Consider the following 11,937-nt stretch of genomic DNA (forward strand, 5'->3'; position numbering starts at 1 on the left):
CGGTTGATGAAAAAAAAAATCATTTCTAAAAGTAAAAAAGATAGCTCCAGCGAACTTTACCGCTGAGGTTGTTTGCATCGATCAAACGAGAGGGGGAGCACTCGGGAGAGTGCAAAACCTCAAACAATTTTTCTCTAACAATTTTTTTTTGGGGGGGGGTTGGAAATCGCTTAAAAGATGTAGAAATGCAAAAAAAAAGTTTTCTCTAACAATTTTTTTTTGGGGGGGGGGGGGGCTTGGAAATCACTTAAAACATGTAGAAATGCAAAAAAAAGAAATCAAAATTTTGTTGAAAAAAAGTTGCAAAAAACGTTTTTTTTACTCACAATTTTTTTGGGGGGGGTTGGAAATCACTTAAAAGATGTAGAAATGCAAAAAAAAATTCTCAATTTTTTTGAGGGGGGTAACAATTTTTTGGGTGGGGGTTGGAAATCACTTAAAACATGTGGAAATGCCCAAAAAAATTTTTCTCTAACAATTTCCTTGGGGGGGGGGAAACATTTTTTTTTGGGGGGGGGGTTGGAAATCACTTAAAACATGTAGAAATGAAAAAAATTGGGGGGGGGTTGGAAATCACTTAAAACATGTAGAAATGCAAAAAATTCTCTAACAATTGTTGGGGGGGGGGCGGTTGGAAATCATTTCAAACATGAAGAAATGCAAAAAAAAAAAAATCGAAATTTTGTTGAAAAAAAGTTGGAAAAAATGTTTTTTTCTCTAAGAATTTTGTTTTGGGGGGGGGTTGGAAATCACTTAAAACATGTAGAAATGGAAAAAAATTGGGGGGGTAACAATTTTTTTTTGGGGGGGGGTTGTAAATCACTTAAAACATGGAGAAATACAAAAAAAAATTTTCTCCAACAATTGTTGGGGGGGGATGTTGGAAATCACTTAAAACATGTAGAAATGCAAGAAAAAATTGTGGGGAGGTAACAATTTTTTTTGGGGGGGGGGGGTGTTGGAAATCACAAAACATAGAAATGCAAAAAAAAAGAAATCGAAATTTTGTTGAAAAAAGTTGCAAAAAATATTTTTTTTTCTATAATTTTTTTGGGGGGGGGGACCAAGTCCAAAATTTAATGGCATGATCCTTGGACCATACCTAACCCCCCACCACGTTTCGTCGAAATTAGTCGAGGAGTTTCTCCGTAATACTGTTCACAAGCAAACAGAAAGGGGTGAAAACAGTAACCTCCATCCATCTTCGAAGAAGGCGGAGGTTAACTCGAGGGGAGCACTCGGTGGAGTGCAAAACCTCCGCCGTCAATACTGCTGGGTCACTTAAGTGAACCTGATATCCTATTCATTGTAGGTCAAAACGGATCAGACTCTACTGAACCACGATTGAATAAACTAAATTAGATCGATGCGCATGTAGAAAAAAAAAAAGCAAAATTTCTAATTTTTTTTTTCTCTAACAAATTTTTTTTGGGGGGGGTTGGAAATCACTTAAAACATGTAGAAATGCAAAAAAAATTCAAATATTTTTCAAATAAAATCGAATTTTTTTTGAAAAAAAGTTGCAAAATTTTGTTTTTTTTTTCTTTAACAATTTTTTTATTTTGCTTGGAAATCACTTAAAACATGTAGAAATGCAAAAACAAAAATTCAAATATTTTTTAAAAATGGCCGCCACAGCGGCCATATTGGACTTTGGACCAAGTCCAAAATCTAATGGCATGATCCTTGGACCATACCTAATCCCTCCACCAAGTTTCGTCAAAATCCGTCCAGGAATTTTTCCGTAATACTGTTCACAAACAAACAAACAAACAAACAGACGGGTGAAAACAGTAACCTCCGTCCATCTTCGATGGCGGAGGTTAATAATCCCGAAGAGTAGTTGACTGAATCGGGAATTGATTTTTTAATAATTTTTTTCGTTGCCTGATTTCAATGAAACTTGATATTGCGTGTCAATGCGAAAAAAAAAACGGAGAAAAGAAAGTCGAAGAAATTATTGTGCGTCATCTTCTAAACACAATTTTATTTATTAATGAACACGGAAGTATTAGATCAAAATGGCGATGTTTATTTTATGCTAAAAAAAAATTGTTCTTTGTCTATACTAAATGTTATAGATTTTTAAATAAATCATTTGAAGAAAACAAAAAAAAGATAGCTCCAGCGAACACTACCACCGAGGTGGTTTGCATTGATCAAATTCTCCCGAAGAGTACTTCATTGAATCGGGAATTGATTTTTTAATAATTTCTTTCATTGCCCGATTTTAACGAAACTTGATACTGCGCACCGCAAGCAAATTCCGAGTAAGGTGGGCCGAAAATTTTTGTGCTATCGTGTACCGTTTTGGCTGTATTTCGGGAACATACATACATATATACAAGATGAGAGTTTTAGCAAAATTGTTGTGGAACGGGGGGTCGGTGGCGATAAACAACCACAAGGTGGAGCAGTGGAGTCGTCTCCCACCAAACACCCGGAATTTAGGCCGTGACACGGATAAGTCCGAAGGTCATGGGTCCCTTAGCGAACCGTGGTCGCCAATACTTCGACGGCGTGGGGTAGGGTCAATTGCCTAATTTCAATATACCTAAGTACCCACACCCTCGACGGACCTCGGGCGGAACGGGCCGTCTACCGAGCCGAGCAGGGATTACCAAGATCCGTCGGTCCAAATGAACAATTTACCGGCCTGAACGGCGTTACTAATTCTCAAAGCCGCACCATGCTAGGCCAATGAAGGAAAGCACAGAAAACGAGCTGGTACATTTTTACAGGGGTTTATTTTACAAAGAATAATCGGAGAGGGGAACACAGAGCAGAGTTAAACCGACTAAAAGCAATGCAGGTATGTACAAGGCACTTAAACAATTCTACTTACAGGATGGTCACACACACACACACACACACACACACACACACACACACACACACACACACACACACACACACACACACACACACACACACACACACACACACACACACACACACACACACACACACACACACACAATGGACCTCGTGGGTCTATCTCGGTCAAGGCGGGCCAGGGTACCTGTCCGCTTCGTGCAGCCACACCAACTCCAAAACCACCACGGTGGGACCCGAACCCATGACCCGAAGTCCACGGCCCATGAACAAGGCCGCTCCAGCCACGACCACAACTGCCTGCAGAATGCTCGTCGACAACTTCAGACCGCACCGCAATCGCCACGATCACCGTCTGCCGAACGCTGGTCCAGACCACCACACTCCTCCTCTTGAGGAGGGAGGGGCTTCTTCTCCCCCGCCACTCACCTCCTGATTGGACGGTGGGTTGTCAGGCGACTCGTGGCGGCCTCCCGATTGGCTGGGGCGCACTTGTGGTGCTCGCCCTCCACTCATGGGCTGGAGGAAATGCTCTCTGCTCCTCCTCAGAGCGGAGCTTCGACCCGAGGCGCCGAAATGGCCCACGTCCTCAGCCAAAAACACGTGTGTAATGGCGACCGGGTCGAGTGCAGGATGACGCGCTGTTGTTGTCGTTGTTGTAGTGGATGTAGTAGTAGTAGTTGTTGTTGTTAAAAGATCTAATAAACCTGACTATACAATAATTTGTAGCGCACACATGTAATTTCCATTAGACAAAGGGGGGGGGGGTGGGATTCTAACTGAAAACACATACTTATCGAATAACTAAGCTTCGATACTGACTGTCTGTGTGCAGATGGCTTCCAAATCCGTAACAATATATCAATAGATATCTCTAGTAATAAAATTACCCCCGTGTGGGGGTGACGGTCATCTCTATAATACCACGAGTTCTCAATGTTCAGTTATGACCGAAGACTAATGCGCAGTTCTACTGCGTAGCTCGAACTGCGCAGTTTGGTTAAAGATGACTCGGCATTTTGGCGTGTGCGCACGAAATTATATTTTGAAAATAAATGCCGACGTTTAAATTTCGGGTTTTGAAACTTTTGCACCTTCGGCGGAAAATGTATAAATATACAAGGTCAGCTGCTATGCAATGACACTATTTACTAACTTTTACCATGCCCAGAAGAGAATATATAGCCTCCTGAAGGTAGGGCAGTTTTTGCAAACTTTGAAGTCACGTGACACGAAAGCGAAATTCGAAAATCCGTCCCGATCAAATTTAGATATTGTCCCATACATTCATATGCCACAATCAAATTCAAGATCGCTTGAGAAATGTAGGAGGAGATAGATTTTGAAAATCGTCATTTTCGCATTTTTTGCCAACTTTGAAGTCACATGACACGAAAACGAAAGCGAATATCGAAAATCCGGCCTGACCAAATTTAGATATTGTCCCATAGATTCATATGCTACAATCAAATTCAAGATCGCTTGAGAAATGGCGGAGGAGATAGAATTTGAAAATCGTCATTTTCGCAACTTCAAAGGCCTCATGACATTGACCTTGACCTTCGGTGACCTTGAAAGTCATACCATCGTGTACGTCTCATCGACCTCTATCAGGATCACTAATGACCAGATCTCCCGCTTCAACTTCATTGTGAACGGATGGACGGAAGGACATCAACACCCATATTATTAGGTCATGCTCGAAGAGATGACCTAAAAAGGGTGTGTGTGTGTGCGTGTGCGTGTGCGTGTATGTGTTTGCGTCTATTTTTGGTTTACAAATGATTTTCTCTCCAACCGCTTGCCTGGTTGATGCCAAACTTTTAACATAGGAGGGACTTCCCATGGAGAATATGTTGTTGCTAACAATGATGTCATAGGTCACATGGTATGGCAGCCATGTTGGATTAAAGGAAAAAATGTGGACATAATTTTCTCCAAAACCACTCAACAAAAAAATTTTGAAACTTGGCAAATGTCATCATTCTAATATCCAGACCTAAATTGGGACCTTCACGGACATATAATCAATTCGTTATTGTCACAGACCCAACCTGTTGACCAAATTTTTTCCACATCTGTCCATAACTTTTTGAGCTATCCTGCTCACAGACAAATAAACAAACAGACAAACAGGGGTGAAAACATAACCTCCATCCACCTTCAGTGGTGAAGGTGATGATCCAATGAACAGAGCAGAAAGAGAATGTGCAAAATCAGCAGAGAAGATTTTCAAGACATGCACTGATGCCATCTGGGCCCATTGGAGAATCAGAGTCAAGGTATGCCCAAAACCTCTGCATCTTCTCAGGTGAGAAAGACTATCCAGGATCAGTTTGGTACAGGAGTGTAGGGAAGGTACATGGAGTGAGGGTTGGGTACATCAGATCTGCAAGCAAACACAGAATTGAGGCGTGTAGGGAACCCTTCTCATGACCAGAGTTAGCTGTGGTGCGATTTAATGTGAGAAAAGGGATTTGGTGGGTGGTTGGGGGGTGGTTGGAAGGGAGCATACTCCAGAGATATTTTAACTCAGAAATTCCTGAGCTGAATTTAACTTTTTTCAGTGATCATGCAACGGACCAACAAAACTGCTCATTTGAATCAATTTTCCCCTGAATGTAATGTTAGTAAAGAACGAAATATCAAACAATATATATATATATATATATATATATATATATATATATATATATATATATATATATATATATATATATATATATATATATATATATAATGAACGTTCTCGTTATAGTCTCTGTATTAGTATCAAGTTGATTTTTTTAATCCATTTTTTGTTTTGTCACTTTCCATTCAATCAAAATGTTAATTATATGATTATTTTGCCTTCCCCACAGCTGAAACATTATTACAGGCTCATAATTTATATGGTAATCATCATCCTTAGTCCCTTTTAACTTCCTCTTTCAATGTCGCAGAATATTGTTCGTTAATGTAGAATGTATGCTTTATTATTTACAAGATTGAGGCTCAGAAGAGCGTATTGACAGAGGGTAAAAGGCCGACAGTTGGGTAGTGGAATCACAGTTTGATAAGACAAGCAAGAGAATGAGCTAATGACAAAAGTGAAGTAACAAAGGGAACACCTGCTTTGTTTTGTAGTTTGATAAACAGGAAATATAGAGCTTTGTTATTTTGATAAACAATAAATACAGAACTTTGTTATTTTCACAAACAGTATGAACACAACTTTTTTATTTTGACAAACTAAATAGTTATTTTGATAAACAGTAAATATAGAGCTTTGCTATTTTGCTAAACAGTAAATATAGAACTTTGCTATTTTGCTAAACAGTAAATACAGAACTTTGTTATTTTGATTAACAGTAAATACAAAACTTTGTAATGTTGAGAAATAGGAAATAGAGTTATTATTTTGGTGAACAGGAAATGCAGAACTTTGATATTTTGATAAAACAGGAAATAAAGAACTTTGTTATTTTGATAAACAGGAAATACAGAAGTTTGTTATTTCAATAAACAGTAAATACAGAACTTTGTGATTTCAATAAACAGTAAATAGAGAACTTTGTTATTTTAATAAACAGTAAATAGAGAACTTTGTTATTTTGATAAATTGGAAGTATAGAACTTTGTTTTGATGAACAGGAAACATAAAGCTTTGTTTTGATTTGACCACCTCATCTATAACTTCTTTCACAAAATGTCCAATTTGAAAATCTAAACCCATTAAAGAGTTATTCTGGTGTTTGACTTTCCTGCTATTTCACAACATACTCAATCATTAAAATTCATTAACTCCAAGAAGTCTTGTATTGGGAGAGGCAAAGTAATTAAACAAATTACAATGAGGTTTCAAGCTTGGGGTCAGGACAGTGAATGTACTGGAATGTTGGAGGCTGTCAAAATGGATGCAGCAGTATTGAAGATTTTGATCTTTATAAGCTATAGGAACTTGAGCCAGTGATTGTGTGCATCCTGTGGCTGCTGGTTGCATCATTTTCTGGGGGTGAAGCTGTGCCACTGATGCATTGCCCTCTATTACCAGTACACTGGTACCTATTTCGCAGACCACAGAGGATGACAGGTTGAGTCAACCCAACTTGGTGTTAATTCAACAGAAGACAGGGACTCAAACTTAAGACCCTAACATCTTAAGCCAGCCACCTTAACTGTAAAGCCAACACCAGGCTAAACTTGAGTTAGTCTCAGATAAATCACGATGTTACTTTTGGATTGTGGGTAAACATCCAGTTGTCTCACAAATGACTGTGCTGCCTATGCAGTGCCCCCTGCAGGTTACAGAAGGAATTTGTAATTTGTTCAGGGTGCTGGCAATGGCTCACTAACTCTTGGCAAAGGACACCATGGGATATTTAACATCCGCCAACTAATTCCAGTAGATGGGATGGTTCCTAATGATTGTGGTTTGATGGAACAATGTTCAACAACTTGGTTGAAATTTATGCAGCATAATCTTCATCTTCTCTTCTTACCAAGTGGACAAATTACCAATTGCTCTTCTTATTTTGTTCCCTGACTTGTCAACCATCACCCACCTACCCCTCTCCTCCTCAAGACCCTCCATCTTTCAGAGCAAAATACCACCGACGAGAGGAAACATTAAATGGCAACCACTAAAAATGGACGCACAAAACCACCCGACCTTCCAGATTTAATGGATTCAAATGCCATTCCAATGTTTTCCAATAATTCAGCAGATTCACTTCGACCTAATTCTAAAACTCTGTTGCGAATCAATGCGGCATCTCATAATTCCTTCAACGATTCATTTTCACTCAGCAAGTGTTTCCAAGGCATAAGTGCAGGAAGGCCTTTGTGCTAAGAATGATTATGCGAGTTGAAAAACATGGGTACAGGATGACACTGGAATGGTCACCTGAATTAAATTACAGGTGTGTATGCAAGAATCGTGGAACAAAATAATTTCAGGAAATGCTGTGGGTTGGTGGACATTCACCAAAATCATTTAAGGCATGCAGCATTTTGTGGGAAATAATTTTGCATAATGAAGACGACGATGACTAGAATGGCCACTCGGTAGAGCGCATACCTCCATTACGCAATGCTCGATCCAGAAGAACATATCGGGCCCAATACATTTTTGAAATATCATGCTCTGTATCGTTTTTGGCCCCATTTCTTAATGGTGAAGAATCACTTTAAAAATTAAAAAATTATCTTGTCTGGATCTGGATTCATATCTTCATCAACAAATTCGTCCTTATCACATACCCAACCTGTCCACAAAATTTCATCGGAATCTGTCCACAACTTTTTGAGATACTCTGCACACAAACAGACAGACAAACAGACAGACATAGAGGGGATGAAAACAACCTCCTTCACCTTCGATGACTAAAATAATAAAGACAACATTTTTGTTATTAAATATCGTGGATGATATTAATGGTTTCTCATATTGGAAGCAGCCTAAACACAAACACTCAGACTCTCTTTTGGCTGACGTCTTTATGCCCATACGGCATAAACGCACTTCATGGTAAACAAACAATGGTGACTTCACAAAGGAACAGACAATTGTGTCTCGGTGAATGCAAATCAATTTCAAGATTGAAACGACCGAGGATGACGGTCGGCTTCCTTTCTGAATGAAGCAGCAGGCTTCAGCGCATTTCACATTAGAATGTAGTTAACTGTGTACACTTGGTCGAGGCTCATGGAAGAGTGAAAGAAGACTGGAAAGGAACAAAAATGGAAAGGGGGAAAACACCAAGAGCAGAGTAGAAGTGAGAGTGAGATCAAGGGGAGGGGGAGAAGGACACATGGGGGTGAACAAGTTGCACACAAGCTTCACAAAACATAGCAACTAGAGGAAGAGGGAAGTGGGTATGAAAAAGAAAAGGAAAAAAAACAATCGACAACTAACAACGAAAGAGATGAGGTGGAGGGGGAAAAGTCAGAATAACCTGGAAAAGTGGAGTGCTTGGGAATGGTGTCAGTTGGGGTAGCAGAGATCTTGAGAATGGATGGGAGATGATCCAAGGTAGTGGTGAACAGCTGTCTTGAAATTTGAACGTGAAGACAAAAAAAACAAAACTTGTTTGTCTGCATATTCACATCGGTACTCCTCTCGCTCTTCACCATGGCACATTCTGTACAAACTCACATGATCAATTAGTATGTTGGTGTGACTAATGCATCAAAACAACTCCTGAAATGCTTTATCTCCACAGCTGCTCCATTTTACAAATCCCCTCGGTTAATCTTTATTTTAAATTTTAAGTAATACAGACAACATACGTCCCGTACTTCTGAAAATGACAATACTTGAGTTACATTAGGAAAGCTAGATACAGCTTTCTGGAGGACATTAAGAATGACCAGCAGTTGAGTGTCATAGCCAGCGATAGTTCACATCGTCACACGGAGTGCACGCTTCAATCGCATTTGGATTCAGGTTCTGTACTACATATCAACATTGTGTTAAATGATCTTTAACGCTACCATAACATCACAGGAAGCCTCCAAAGCCAGACCAGGCAACCTATGGCATTATTTCCACTTCAAAATCTGCAATTACTTCATTGTGCTTCTTGTAGTGATAGTAACTCAAACAAAACTACCACTACTTTTCACAACAAACACTCCCTTTCATATATATATATATATATATATATATATATATATATATATATATATATATATATATATATATATATATATATATATATATATATGTCTCTGAGTTGTGCTGTGCCTTCGGGTCAGTTCTGCCAACGGTTTAGATTTTTTGTTGTTGTTATCTTTGTTTCTCCTTTTCTTTCCTTTTTCGATAACCTCGCTGTCAACTTTTGTACATAATATGTAGATAGCCCCCTGATCAAAGTAGTCTGCATTCTAGCTTAATGACAGCATCACACTGCTATGAAAGAATAACACGTTCCACACTGAGCTCATGTTCATGTGAATCAAAATGGCTCATATGATCATAATTATGGCGAGTTGACAGATAGGTACCAAGCGACCTAGATCACCCAGTAATAAAGTGAATTCTCCTACTCATTAAATCATTCCTCTCACACCTCCATGGACCTGAGGCTGTTGATAAAACTGGCCGTGTGTACAAGATATCACCATGTTCTGGTACTCTGAGCTGGCTTATCCAAGCTACTGCTGGTCTAACCAATATATTTTCCCGAGTGCAGCCACTTCCAGGGCTGGACTGACCATTCGAAGATACTTGCTGAAGATACTGTTGAAGATACTGCAACATGTGTGGGGATAAGTAATAACCCCTCCTTTCGTAGTTGTAAATATCATAATACAGGGGCGGAATTTTATGATAAATTTAATATGTCACTCTGAATGTATTGATATGTAATAAAACATTGCAAAAAGTAGGGTTCCACTTATTTTAATTTTAATAATATTGAGATCCGAGAACGAGGACACCCTGTAATCGGCCGTTAGGGAGAAATTTTCAAAATCTGAATTTGTTAATCTTATGTAATAAATAAATGTCTTTTTTTGTTTGTCTGTATGTGTGCAACACCAATCACGTCAAAACTACTGGGCCAATTGCCACCAAACTTGGCACACGGACCAACCTCGACATCATGGTGAACATGGGATACTTGGGTTTGTGGAAATTGAGTTATTTTCAATTGCCAACTGCAGTTGGCATCTGTAGTCGTGGGGGTTTGGGAGAGAAGGTCGACAGATATTCTCGATGCAAATGTGTATTATGTAGCACCACCAGTGGTGGCAGAGGATATTACAAGTAAGCTGTGGAGATAACTTGCATATTTTCACTGCACACATCCCCAGAGAGTGGAAAGCCTCAAGGCCAACTTCCACTAATCAGGAGAAGGGGGTGAGAAGGAGTCTGGATGGAGGGGGTGGTCGGAGGCAGGGGTGAGAGGAAGGATGGGAAGGGGTGGGGGAGGGGGAGTGGGATGAGGGAGGGGAAGGGATGGAAGGGGGGAGGGTTTATGGGTGGGAGGAGATACCCGGAACCCCTGCTAGTATTGAATTTAATCTCGGCATGCAACATTAAATTAATGAGTGTGATTTTGAGAAACGGAATAAATGAGTGTTGTTGACATTTTGTGTACTTGCAATGACATTTTGATGTTTTCATAAAATATAATATGCACACATTGTCATATGAGCATTTATATACATTATGTGATATGTATATTATTTAACATTAATGTGACATATTCAAGTCACATGACTTGTCCAAACATTGATTACTCAAGTTCCTCCTCACTTTGATCACCATCAGATTCGTCATCAGTCCTGAAATTCTTATCGGATTTGTTTTCGCAGTGATCCTCGGCGGGCTCGCACATTCACAGTTCGGTGCAAGACATGTCATTTTTCCTGCAGGAGCATAATGAGGGAGCACACTTGCTGACTGTGCATCCACAATTACAACCTCCAGTACTACAGAAGGTGTGGTGGTAGGTCTGATGGATTTGCTGTGTATGATGAAGCATCACGTTTGCCCAAGTCAATGAGCTCTGATATTGTGGTTTCTCAAGGTGGCATGGGTGGGAGGTAGTTTCTCTGCTTCTGCTTGGCACTTCTTGAAGAGTTGCCATCTGATCATAGCAATGTCGACTATTGTAGGACGTGGGCAATATAGCCCGACGTACAAACTCCTCCAGTGCACCATATGTTCCTTCCGATGGTTGGTCCGTTTTTCCAAGCTGACCAAACGCATAAAGAACATTATACCTTGATGCATTCACAGTGTTCCAACATTTTAGTTTCCCTTTCCCAAGAAACTGCCCAGTTTTATTGGAACCAAGACATGTCACTCAATGAAGTCGACATGTCATCACCAGCTTGGTAATGCTGTATCGACAAACACCGTATTGTGCTGGTGCACCTCGTGGTGCGGAGTACAGAACATACATTATGGTCAAAGCATCACGGAATAATACTGTGCGGTTTTCTGGGAATGAGAAACTAAAATGTTGGAATAAACTGGATGGTGTTCCAATAAAACTGGATGGTTTTCTGGGAAAGCGAAACTAAAACCATGGAATAAACTGGGGGTTTTTCCCAATAAAAGGTGGTTTTCTTGGAAAGGGAACTAAAATCCTGGAATAAAATGGGTAATTT

Source organism: Eptatretus burgeri, chromosome 18 (genome assembly GCF_056783735.1).
Source record: "Eptatretus burgeri isolate ZD-2024b chromosome 18, Ebu_testis_v1, whole genome shotgun sequence".
Classification (NCBI taxonomy): Eukaryota; Metazoa; Chordata; class Myxini; order Myxiniformes; family Myxinidae; genus Eptatretus; species Eptatretus burgeri.